The sequence below is a fragment of the Pleurodeles waltl genome, chromosome 3_1 (assembly GCF_031143425.1).
Source record: "Pleurodeles waltl isolate 20211129_DDA chromosome 3_1, aPleWal1.hap1.20221129, whole genome shotgun sequence".
NCBI classification, from domain to species: Eukaryota; Metazoa; Chordata; class Amphibia; order Caudata; family Salamandridae; genus Pleurodeles; species Pleurodeles waltl.
In genome coordinates, this window is record NC_090440.1 from 1,279,932,919 (window position 1) to 1,279,946,463 (window position 13,545).

The 13,545-nt window shown below is 49.0% G+C and overlaps 1 protein-coding gene across 3 annotated transcripts in view; it reads left to right on the forward strand.

The window, feature by feature from the left end:
• The window catches only part of PTPN4 (protein tyrosine phosphatase non-receptor type 4), a 975,501-nt gene that overhangs the window by 710,597 nt on the left and 251,359 nt on the right, over positions 1-13,545 (forward strand). The gene's annotated exons all lie outside the window — the stretch shown is intronic.

The window sequence follows — 13,545 nt, forward strand, 5'->3', positions numbered from 1 at the left end:
ACTCCATGCAGTGATTAGTCGCGGTCTAAAGGAAGGCCCGTTCCCTCTCCCCCAGTAGATCTTTGTTGTGGTAGAAATCTCAGGTTAAGTCCACAAAAAAGCATAAGAAATCAAAGTGGGAATTGGCCCCAATGAAATTTAGATCAAATTACTATACACTCTTCATGAAGCTGGAGTTATGGTGGGTGAGCTGATGTCTCCTAGGTGGGAGCAGGAGGCACAACAAAAATGTCCACTGTTGCCCCTGTTGTTTGTCCTTGCCATGGGACCCATGGCAAATACACTGCTTGGCAGGATGGTGGATTGGGGCATTCTGAATAGTCTTCCAAAGCATGTGGTCTCAGTGTATATAGGCCATATCCTGGTCTACATGAGGCGTCCGATTGACTTGGTCTCCCTCTTGTTACACCTATTAGAGGAGTTTAAACAGGTGTCAGGACTGGCCACCAATTGTAACAATTCTAGATTATCCCCATAGGCACTCTTGCAAGTGACTGGCTGGAGAGACTTCTGTTTTTGGGGATTACGTTGCACCAACATCTTCTAAATACTTGGGTATATATGTATCCCACACGTTGACTGTAGACTTTAGAACACACTTTGCCCTTCTAACGGAAGCTGCCCTTGTCTTTTGCAGGCAGGCAGTCTGGCTGTCAGTAAAATGATTATACTCCTAGATCTTCATATGTATTACAAGGCACAACATGCCTTCTGCCCCGGTCCATCTTTCAGCGGATTAACACTAGACTTAGCACATTGCTTTGGGGTGGTGCACTCCCTTGGGTTAAATTGAGTGCACTTAAACACCCATATGAAGAAAGAGGTCTGTTGCTCGAGATTTTGAGTTTTATTATTTGGCCTCTCTCCTGCAGCACCTTCTGCTGGGTCTGATGGACACCCCTAACGGGGAGATGCCACTTTTGATGGGATGTTACCCTTTGGGGTAGCTGAGTGTGGCCAACTTAACTCCTGGATGTGAATCCTGGATCGTGCCATACCTTGTGGCACTGATGTTTCAGGTGGGATGGCTTCTGCAGGTGTGGGTGGGACGCACTCCATATGCATCTGACATAGAGGTCTGGGCCCACCACAATTTCGGCGACATTAAAACCAAAACAGGATATAGGAAATGCAGGCTCGAGAGGTGGGTGTGAGGAGTGGGGGGATTTGTACAAAGGGGACATTACTTTCGTTTGAAGAGGCCAGTCATAAATATCAGATCTGATTGTTCCAATTTTTGTCTTTTACTGTATTAAACTGACTGCAGTGGGATGCAGGTGCTGGACTGGCTTCCCAGGGTGGCCTCCACAAACCCACACCCTTAATGCCATAAGGAAGCTTCAAGATGTGTCTCCTTGATTTCTAAGGTGATGCTGCAGGATAGGGAACATGCCCCTTTGACAATACAAGCTAAATGGGAATACTTCCATTGGTGACCCCGCTAATAGACTCTGTTTGGGATGGGGTGCAGTGGTGCCACAAAGGAATATGCTTTGTAAAATGTACGCAGTGCTAACGGGGAGTGTCCCAGCTGCAGACCTGGTGCAACTGACTTCTTTCATATGATGTGGTCATGCCTAATAATTAGAAACTACTGGCAGGAGGTGACTGAAACCTTGTCTGCTTACCATTACTGAAAGTTGACTGCTCCTTGAAGCATTGTATACTAGGCCTTACACCCTAAACCTAAAAAGGAAAAAATCAGTTATCAGTTTGCATCCCTGAATGTTTTTATTTATTATGATAAATATTTTTTATTGGATCCAGCCAGGAGGACTCTTAGGAAACTTGTACAGAGATGCTTGGCATTGGGTTTTGGCGAAAGAAATTAAGCTTAACATGGGAGGGACTGGTGAAAGAACATCTGAGAATATTCAAATATTATCATGCAATGGCAGACAAACTATCAGAGGGAATCTGATCAGCTTCTAACTTTATCCTTGAGTGATGTACCCCTCTCAGGTCGATCATCTGACTGAGTTGCTTCTTTGTGGGATGCAAGCTTGTATTGGCTATGATGTTACTGCTGATAAAAGTAGGATGATGAGGATCATTGCTTGCATGCTGTCCTGTTTTGGACCTCTGTAGCCGCAGTGCTGTCATTATTGATTTGCTGCTTAACATTCAAGAAATTAATAAAAATACTAAGCCAAAAAACAAGTGTCAGCTGTACATTACACACACTACTGTTAGTTGTACAGCACACCCTATTGGAAATGCTCCTGATACATGTAATATACAGACAGTATGCACGTTTTACAGATGCAGATTCCTCACCTTTTGAATATTCCCCAGGCATCAGACTGAATCAGGAAACATTTCAGCAGTACCTGTGCACGCAAGTAGGTTGAGGCATTCAACTCCACACCAATACTGTTCCTCTGCTAAAATAAAGGGCCTGTAAAGGTGCTGCTCCTCACTCTGACATCGGGTCTTTTCTTTCCACGCCACAGACCTGGGTCCTGAGCGCTCTCTCATCTCTGAGACACTTTACCTTGATTTGCTATAAATTTCCTGCAGTGTGCAAGTGATGTCACCACCTAAAACTACATGTTTTCAATCCCAGTAGACCGTGTCACAAGCAGATGTATGTGTCTGCTTTCAATTAGTGTTCCTTTGGTGTCTGGGTTTGAGTCATGACTCCAAGGCCTGCCGTGACTGGACGTCAGTAAACCTGAAGGCACCTGGGACCGTGATGGTAAACTTTACATCCATAAAAATACTCATTCCAGTAGGAAACAATACATTTCCACCGGTATTTTGACTCAATAAATAGTATTTAACAGTCACTATTATAAGCCATTCTGTGTATCAATTCACATTCTGTAGTTTTTTTGTGTATCTCTGGTATGTAGAATCAAACAACGAAACATTTATACCATACAAAGAATATCAGTTTGTCCCTACGGTATACCAGACATTTAAAAAAAATATTTCCTAGCCCAGGGACCATGTGGTTAGGTGAGCTAACTTCTTTCTTTAGTTACCATTGTGAAACTTTACATCTCCAAGCACAAGAAGACTCCTCTCTCAGACCGTTCTAAGTTGTGCTTAAAGTACATGGCTTGGTCCGAGTCCCAATGGTACTCCAAGATTCACTGAAGCCGCTTGCGAGACTGGTCTATGTTATGATCCAAATCATCTGGTAAGTCTAAAAAGAAACCTAATAAATCAAAGAGGTACTCAACTGCCTTACTCCACTCATATTCAATTGAGCCGACCGATGGTGAGGCCATCGATCTCCATTTTTGCTCCTTTAGTACAACTTCAGAGTTGATCCATAAATGGTTCTGCCGCAACCAGAATTTCTAGGGTCATCTGCCAACCCACAACAGATCGAAGAGTTGCAAGCAGCCGTGTTCTGGCTCTTTGGATCCTTGGCTAAACCCTCTGGTGCGCCTTTAGGTTCAAAGGAGGAGAGTGGCCTTCTGCCTGAGATGGTTCCCCCTAACCTACCAATCGGACCCTCCGAATTCTTTGCAACGCTTATGGTTCCAGTCCAAACACCTCCTCTGGTGTCATGGTCCACAATGTTTCCTTGGACTTAGACACTGGTACCGACCCACCTGATAAAGACTTAAAGTTGCAGATTCCTTACCTTAGAATTTCCCCAAGGTGTCTGATTGTATCCTGAGATTTTTCTTCGAGCAGTACCCGTGTGTGCCGTCAGGAGGCGTCGGTCGACTCCGTGTCCGTTGTTAGCGTCGTTGAGGTGGTATATCGGCGCCACACCGGCACGTTGACGTCAGTTATTTTCTCTCTGTGCCATGCACAGATCCGAACAAGAGCTACCCTTACTCAGTTTTTTTATAACTGGGATGTCAGGGAAGACAGGGGTTCAAACCATGTGACTCCTGTCACAGAATGATGTTGGGGACTGATCTGCATCTTCTGTGCTTGTGGTGTTTGGAGCGCAATCATGACCCGAAGTCGCGGTCTGTGTGCCGGGCCATAAACCAGAAGACTTTGAGGGAGTTGTCCCTAAAGCTCATGGTGGCCCAGCGCTTGACTCTGCATTGCTCTCGAGCTCGTTCGAGAAGGGCATGAGACAGTTTGCGGAGTCATCACCACTCCTCGCTGTCCCATTCCAAATCTTCAGGACACTCGGGTCATAACAAGAAGTTGTCGAAGAAGGCCAAAGTTCTTCGACTTAGCCGCATCGCTTGGCCGATGCAACACGGGAAGAGCATCAAAGCTTTAGGCCTCAGTCCACGGAGCCTATATCTGGGAGCCAGAGCCACCTCTGTATTTGTGTTTCTATAACAAAGTACCATTATTTTTGTAACACTGTGGATCTTTCATGTTTGTAGGTGCTGTGTGACTATAGTGGTATTGCATAAGCTTTGCATGTCTCTTAGATAAGTATTGGCTGCTAATCCACAGTTACCTATAGCCCTGGCTTCCTAGACACTGCCTTCACTTCATTAATAGGGGATACCTGGACCATGTATAATGTGATAACACCATAGGTGCTCACCACACACCAGGCAGATTCCTCCACAAACATGCCCAGGTTCAGAGTTATCATTATGTAGCGGGGTGTCCTCACACACAGGCTCCCTCATCCGTGGGTGCATTCCCTTCCACACCTCCGGATAGGGAATCAAAAAGGCTATAACAATTTGGGGAGAAGATGTTTTCATCCTCCAGTCTCGCACTGCGATCAGTGAACCCTGTATGCCTTTTGGGCTGCTATACCCACTCTGTGTGTGATACGGTCGTGCAAGTTCTGCCACAGATACCGGAGGAGGTCTGCGTTATTGTCTTTCAAACTGTCACCGGTGGGAGAGATGCAGTAAAAATTCACTCTCAGATGTGAACTGGACACAACCGACTCTCTAGGTAGATTGGTTGTGACAACAGTGGCCTTGAGGCGCCACACCTGGTTACGTACATCTGGTTTCTCAGGGGATGTCCAACAGGCTCTTATTGACATGCCCTTTGATGGCTCCCGTCACCTTTGGAGACAAGGCGGTCTTGGCTTTGGAGAGGTTCAAGGACTCCTGGGCTATGGCTTGGTCTCTCGGCCTTTCTACTGCCCCTCGTCCGCAACAGTCCACCCTTTGTCCCATTTGAGGCCCAAGGAAGGGACTCCCTGTTGCGTACCTTTCCCAGCCACCCATGCTGTTCAGCCGTTGCATGGCCGGGGACGCGGAATCCCACGTGGTCGTGGGACAGAGAACCAGAGGCCTGCCCTTCCTACCCCTGTCCCTGCTGCAGCCTCCAAACCCTCCTAGTCCGTCCCCTCCCTCCGGTCCAGTTGGTGGCAGGATTTGCCATAACCGGCCCCACTGGGAATCCATCCCTACGGAGAGGTTTTGCAGATCGTTCGAAGGCGCTACTCCCTCCCCTTCGAGTCCGCTGCACCACCCACGCCTCTATCAGTCAGCCATTCATATTCATATATCATTTGGCACCGCCAGGAACTTGCGGTTCTCTTGGCCAAGGGAGCCATAGAGAGGGTCCCTGCACCAGAAGTAGGTTGCAGTTGTTATTCCCGCTACTTTCTGGTGCCCAAAAAAGGCAAGGTCTTACGTTCTGTCCTAGACCTTCGGGCCTTCAATCTCTTCCTCAAGAGGGAGAAATTCAAAATGCTCACCCTCGTTCAGGTCCCCTCTGATTTGTACCCAGAATACTGGATGGTAGCATTGGACTTGCAGGACACTTATTTCCATATTCCCATCCTCCCTGCCCACAGATGTTACCTACGATTCGTGGTAGGTCACAAACACTTTTGATTTACCATGCTCCCCTTCGGCCTTACCAGCGCCTCTCGGACGTTCACATAAGTGATGGCGGGGGTTGTAGCTCATCCGAGCAGGCTGGGGGTTTCAGTCTTCCCCTAGCCCAACAACTGTCTGTTGAAGGGGGACTCCCCCCAGAAAGTTGTCTCCCACCTTCAGACTACGGCGAACCTCCTGCACACACTGGGGTTCAATATAAATGTGCTGAAGTCACACCTGACTTCCTCCCAGACGCTCCCTTTTATCAGAGCTGTTCTGGACACAATGCTGTTTCAGGCATTTCCTCCCAAAAAGCGAGTCCAGGATACTCAAACTACGATTCTGATCTTTCAGCCTCTATCTTGGGTTTCGGTGAGACTGACTCTGAGGCTGGTGGGCCTCATGGCCTCCTGCTTCCTGCTAGTGACGCATGCCCAATGGCATATGCAGGCTCTGCAGTGAGACTTGAAGTTCCAGTGGGCGCTGCATCAGGGAAATCTCGCCGTTGTGGTCCAGATCTCAGAGGGAACTGCAAAAGACCTTCAGTGGTGGCTTTCCAATCTGCATTGGGTCAACAGCAGATCGCTTTTTTTTCCCCAACCAGATCTGTCCATAGTGATGGACGCGTCACTTCTGAGATGGGGCGACCACATGGGAGAGGCAGAGATCAGAGGCCTCTGGTCTCTGGCGGAGTCAGGGTCCACATCAATCTTCTGGAGCTCCGGGCGATCATGCTTGCGTTTAAAGTATTTCTTTCCTCTCTCAGAGAGAAAGTAGTGCAAGTGTTCACAGACAACACTACTGCCATGTTGTACTTCAACAAACAGGGCAGAGTAGTGTCCTGGACCCTTTGTCAGTGAGCACTGCGTCTCAGGACATGGTTGGCACATCAGGACATTACCCCGGTGGTTCAACATCTGGCGGGCTCTCTGGACAAGCTGTGAGGCAGTGTGCATCTGTTGAGTGAGGGGTCCCCTAGGGTGGCATAATACATGCTGCAGTCCTTAGAGACCTTACCTGGCCACAGGGCCCTTGGTGAACAGGGGTACCTTTTACAAGGACTTAGCTGTGTGCCAGGGCTGTGCCAATTGTGGAAACAAAGGTACAGTTTTAGGGAAAGAACACTGCTGCTGGGGCCTGGTTAGCAGGGTCCCAGCATACTTTCAATCAAAGTTGGCACCAACACTAGGCAAAAAGTGGGGGGTAACTGTGCCAACAGTGGCACTTTCCTACATTTAGGCAGAGAAGCAATCCCCTGAGGGCTTGCCCGTTCATTCCACCAGCGCAGCTGCTGCTTCCTCTGCATTAGCACCCGGAGTTCCCATCATGGATATCTGCCAGTCAGCTACGTGGGCATCCTTGCACATGTGTACTAAACATTACTGCCTGGACAGTCCGGTCCATCGGGGCGGCTACTTCGGTCATTTGGTCCTGCAGGACTTTGTAGTATGATCTTGGGTCACAGCCCACCTCCGAGGATGGCACTGCTTGGGTATCTAGTCTGAGGTAAGGAATCTGCAACTAGAAGTCTCTATAAGAAGTACAAGCTACTTACCTTCGGTAACAGTATATCTGGTAGAGACATAGTCTAGGTGCAGATTCTTTACCGACTCACCCATCCTCCCTGCTTGTGAACTGATTTTTAGGGACAGGGCTTTCCCATTCAGGGCGTTTTGGCATGGAAAGTCGTGAAAAGAAACTGAGGTCACTGAGCTGAGGCGGCATCTATGTTCTAGTCTTCACGTGATCACTGCAACTATGACGCCAACAACGCCTGCAAAGTCGACCAACACCACCTACCAACGCGCAAGGGTATTGCTCGAAGAAAAGGTCTCCAGATCAAGTCTGACACATGGGGGAAACTTCTAAGGTAAGGAATCTGCAACTAGAATATGTCTCCACCCAATATATCGTTACCAAAGGTAAGTAATTTGTACGACGGCATGCTTGGCTGCATTGCTCAGGTTTTGAACCTGAGGTCCAACAGGCAGTCCTCAACATGCCCTTTGATAAAGAGCACCTGTTCGGGCCACAGGTAGACACTATTTTAGAGAAGCTAAAAAGGGACACAGACACTACCAAGGCCATGGGTGCCCTTCAGACTAATACACAAAGGGGCTCCTTTTGTCGACCTGGGTTCAGGGGATCATATAGTTCCTCAATGACAGAGGCGTCTACTTTGCACCCTAGATACCCTCAGTCCACGTACATCAGAGGCTAATACAGAGGCTGTTACAGGGGGTCTGTGAGAACCTGGCTCTGTATGTACTATAACAAAATGTGGTATAGTGTGCACAGACTCCAGGGGTTCCCCAGAGGCTTAACAGCATCTAGAGTAGATAATGCTAATTCTCTCTTTTTTTGGTAGTGTGGTCGAACAGTTAGGCTTATCAGAGGGTAGTGCAGAGCATTTGTTGTACACACACTGTCAAGAAATGAGGCACACACTCAATGACTAACTCCAGGCCAGTGGTTTTTATATAGCAAAAATATTTGTTGTTAATTTATTACTAGAACCAGAAGAACTTTGTTGCAGGGAAGTACAATTATAAGTAGGCATTTGTTTGGTTTTAGCAGATAAAGCAGTTTACAAGTAAGTAGCAATTTTCTATTTCAAAAGTTGACAGTGCAGTTTTCCATAGGAGTCCATAGAGTCGGAGGGGGGAGCACAGAAAACGGGTAAGTACACAGCCTAGGATTCCATTCTTCAGGTTTTAGGATGTCCACAGGTCAAAGTTTAGGCTGACCCCAAAAGTGCACCACAAGCAATGGGGGCTGGCTGGGTTCAGAGGGCAAAGTTGGCATCAGGTTTACAATGGAATCCTATGAGGACTGGGGGTGCTTGGTAAAAAGCAGATTGTAGTTAAGTACCTGCAGTTCCAGTACACAGGCCCGCAGGTGTTTAGGTCAGCAGTGGGGGAGGGCCACAGGACCACACCAAACACACATCCTCAGCGGCACAGGGGTGGCCGGGTGCAGGGTGCAAACACCAAATGCTTTTCAGTTGGGGGAACCCTGGGGGTTAGAAGGGATGCTGCAGGCTGGGTCCAGGGTGGTCCATTTGGGGGAAACAAAAGGCTTGACTGGCAGGAGAGGTACCTGCTGGACATTGCTGGACCGTCTGTCAGATCTCCCAAAGCCAGGGGGGCTGCAGATACAGGGGTCTCGTAGGGTGTCAGGTATCTTAGTAGGTTATGGTCGGGGTCAGGGGGAGCCTCTGGTTTCAGGCTGCAGGTGTTGTGTTGGCCAGAAGGGGTCAACTCAGGGTGGATTCGAGGTCAGAATCGCCTGGGGACCTTCTCTGGACGGGAGCCACTTGAACTTGGTCCATGGGCTTCGGGTGCAAAGTTGCAGTATTCACTGAGCTGGGGCGGTTCTGGAGTCCTTTTGGTGATTTGTTCTGGACAGGACCACTGTCCTCTGGAGTTCTTGGTCCTCTGCTGGACATGCAGTCATGTGGGGTAGGAGGTTGATGGTCCTTCAGAAATTTTCACCTTCTTTTAGCAGGGGTCTTTGAAGCTGCACACAGGCCGGTAGGACTGGGGCCAAGTCAGTTGTTGTCTGGAGTCTTCACTGCTGGGGTCAGCTTAGCAGTTCTCCTTTCTTCTTGAGGTCGCCAGGAATCTGGTGAGTAAGGTTCAGGAGAGCCCCTAAATACTAGATTTAGGGGGCGTTAGAGAGGTCAGAGGGCAGTAGCCAGTGGCTACTGTCCCCGAGGGTGGCTACACCCTTCCTGTGCCCATTCCCTATGGGGAGGTGGGCACATCTCTTACCCTATTGATACCTACCCTCCAAAACAAGATGGAGGGAGAAGGGGTCACTACAGCTGTGGACACCTAGGGGGTGGACATAGCTGCAGTGGTCACTCCTCCCTGTTTCACTCCATCTACACTAGCTAGAGTACCCTGGGGCACTGTAACTGGAGGCCTGAGCCTTTGAGGCTCACCGCCAAGTGTTACAGTTCGTGCAGGTGTTACAGCTTATCCACCCAGAGCTAGCTTGGTTTCTGACCCCAGAGAGCACAATGGGCCTCACTCCATGAGGTCAGAAATGTGTCTGTTAGTGACAGGCTGGCACAGACTGGTGTGCCCTGCACTAAAGCGTTAGGTACAATTCAGGGGGCATCTCTGAGATGCCCTGTGTGTGCATTTTATAATCCAACACTGGCATCAGTGTGGGTTTATTGTGCTGAGAAGTTTGAAAGCAAACTTACCAGTCTTCTGTGAAACCGTCTTGGAACTTTGGAGTTCAAAATGACAAACTCCCAGCACATATACTCAGTATGGCCACACTGCACTTAGTGTCTAAGAATGGACTTATTGCTCATGTCACCCTGCCTTAGGGCTTGTAAGGCCTGCTAGAGGGGTGACTTACCTATGCCACAAGCAGTGGTCTATGGGCATGGCACCCTGAGAAGGATGCCATGTTGACTTTGCCTTTTTCTCCCCACCAACACACACAAGCTGCAATATGCTTGTGTTTGGTGAGGGGTCCCTTAAGGTGGCACAGTGAGTGCTACAGCCCTTAGGAAGCCTCCGTGGTCACAGAGCCCTTGGTACCACTGGTACCTCCTACAAGGGGCTTAGCTGTGCGCCAGGGGTGTGCCAGTTGTGGAAACAATGGTGCAGTTTAGGGAAATATCCTTGGTACTGGGACCTGGTTAGCAGGATTCCAGCACACAATCAAGTTAGCTTCAATACCAGACAAAACGTGAGGGGGGGGCGTAACTTTTCTAAAAGGGACACTTTCCTACAGGGTCCAACAACAAAGGGAGGGGGAAAAGCATCACTACACATGGTTCCTCCCCCACTGCCAAGCATTGACTACTTCTGACTACCACCACCTTCCCCCAGATCATCCCACACCTGTCTGGGGAAACTCCAACAGTTCTACACCACTTGGGACACCATTACCACGGACTAATGAGTCCTTGCCGTTATCCAACATGGTTACTATCTGGAGCTCATCACCACTCCTCCCAATAGTCTCCCTCGCCCTCACAGCCTATCACAGGAACATTTAACCCTTCTCAAACAAAGGGCCCAGGCCCCTCTTCTCAAAGGCCGTAGAGCACGTTTCCCCACAACATCAAGGTTCAGGAGTATAATCTGTATACTTCCTGATTCCCAAAAGGGACGGCTCTCTCAGGCTGATACTGGACCTCAGGCCTCTAAATAAATTCATCCTTTCAGAACACTTCCACGTGGTCACCCTGCAGGATGTCATCCCGCTTCTACAGAAAGGTGACACTGACAGATTTAGAACTATATGCACATTGAAAATGCTTATGATTAGTCATTGCGGGCAAACAATACCAGTTAAACGTCCTTCCCATTGGAGTCACTACAGCTCCCAGGGTTTTCACAAAATGCTTGGCAGTACTCGCAGCACACTTGAGAAGGCAAAATGTTTGTCTTCCCCTTTCTCAACAACTGGCTCATCAAAGCCAGCATGTTACGTCAGTGTCAGCACCACACATTAGATAGTGGATCTTCTTCACAATTTGGCTTCACTCTCACCATACTCATAGCTCACCTTCAGGCCCTGCAGGTTCAACCTTACTTAGGGGCCATTCAGAAAGCAGAATTAAGGTTGGCATATCCCAACCCAGCTCGTGTCCAGAATTTGCAGAACCTTCTCCCTCAATTTCAGAAGAACCATTCCTACACACTCAGAAACATTATGCGCATGTTGGCTTCTTGCATCGCTGTAGTTCCCCGTGCCAGATTTCATGTGTGTCTCCTTCAGCAATGTCTGTCTCACCAGTGGTCTCAGTCACAGGGTCACCTGGAAAATCTAGTGTTGTTAGACCGCCAGACTCCTGATTCTCTGCAGTGGTGGTACACCAACAACCTTCTGAAAGGACAACCTTTTCTAGACTTGTGCTTCAAGTCATTTGACCAGAGACGCATCACGGATGGGTTGTGGTACTCACCTTCAAGACCTGACAGTGCAAGGTCTGTGGAATCACAAACACCAGTCCCTTTTCCTCAACTACCTTGATTCAGGCAGTATTTCTAGCATGCACTGAAAGCCTTCATTCCTCGCCTGTCTCACAAGATTGTTTTAGTCCACAAGGACAACATGAGTCATGTATTATTTACAGAAAGTGCGTGCGTGCGGGGGAGGAGGGTGTTACACGGTCATCTCAATTCTTGCAACTCTGACCATATAGTGGGCCCTTCACCCCCACATTCATCTGTTGGCAGAGTACCTGCCTGAAACAGCAAAGAGTTTGCAGACCTGCTCAGCAGCATGGAGGAAGAAGTCCACGAGTGGGAACTCCACCCACAAGTCCTTTACTCATATTTCAAAAGGTGGGTGTAAGGAAATGCCTTCCTTGGCATGGTTACGTCCTGACTTTTTGCCTTTTGTTGATGCCAGTTATGATTGAAAGTGTGCTGGGACCCTGATAACCAGGCCCCAGCACCAGTGTTCTTTCCCTAAATCGTACCTTTGTTCCCACAACTGGAACAGCCCTAGCACACAGAAAACTCCCTTGCAAATGGTACCCCTGGTATCAAGGGCCCTGTGGCCAGGGAAGGTCTTTGAGAGCTTCAGCATGTATTATGCCACCCTGGGGACCCCTCACTCAGCACATGCACACTGCCTCACAGCTTGTGGGTGCTGGTGGGGAGAAAAAGACTAAGTCGACATGGCACTCCCCTCAGACTGCCATGCCCACAACTCACTGCCTGTGGCATAGTTAAGTCAACCCTCTAGCAGGCCTTACAGCCCTAAGGCAGGGTGCGCTATACCACAGGTGAGGGCATAGTTGCATGCACACTATGCCCCTACAGTGTCTAAGCCAAACCTTAGACATTGTAAGTGCAGGGTAGTCATAAAGAGTATATGGTCTGGGAGTCTATCAAACACGAACTCCACGGTTCCATAATGGCTACACTGAAATCGGGGAAGTTTGGTATCAAACTTCTCAGCACAATAAATGCACACTGATGCCAGTGTGGAATTTATTGTAGAATACACCCAGACGACATCTTAGAGATGCCCCCTGAATACCAGTCCGACCCCTAGTGCTAGGCTGACCAGTTTCTGCCAGCCTGCCACAACCAGACGAGTTTCTGGCCACATTGGGAGAGTCCCTTTGCCACTCTGTGGCCAGGAACAAAGCCTGTACTCGGTGGAGGTGCTTCTCACCCCCCCCCTGCAGGAACTGTAACACCTGGCGGTGAGCCTCAAAGGTTCATGGCTTTTGTTACTGCACCCCAGGGCATCCCAGCTATTGGAGATGCCTTCCCCTCCGGCCACTGCCCCCACATTTGGTGGGAAGGCTGGAGCAGATAATGAGGAAAACAAGGAGGAGCCACCCACCAGTCAGGACAGCCCCTAAGGTTCCCTGAGCTGAGGTTACTCCTGCCTCTAGAAATCCTACAACTTGAGATTGGAGGATTCCCCCAATAGGAATAGGGATGTGCCCCCTCCCCTCAGGGAGGAGGCACAAAGGAGGGTGTAGCCACCCTCAACAGCAGTAGCCATTGGTTACTGCCCCCCTGACCTAAACACACCCCTACATTTAGTATTTAGGGGTGACCCTGAACCCAGGAAATCAGATTCCTGCAACCTGAAGAATAAGAACTGCTGACCTGAAAGCCCCACAGAGACAATGGAAACACCAACTGACTTGGCCCCAGCCCAACCGGACGGTCTCCAGACTCAAAGAACTTGCACAGTGACGCATCCGACAGGGACCAGCAACCTCTGAGGACTCAGAGGACTGCCCTGAACCCGAAGGACCAAGAAACTCCCGAGAACAGCAGCACTGTTCAAAAACTGCAACCACTTTGCAACTTTTTAGCAACTT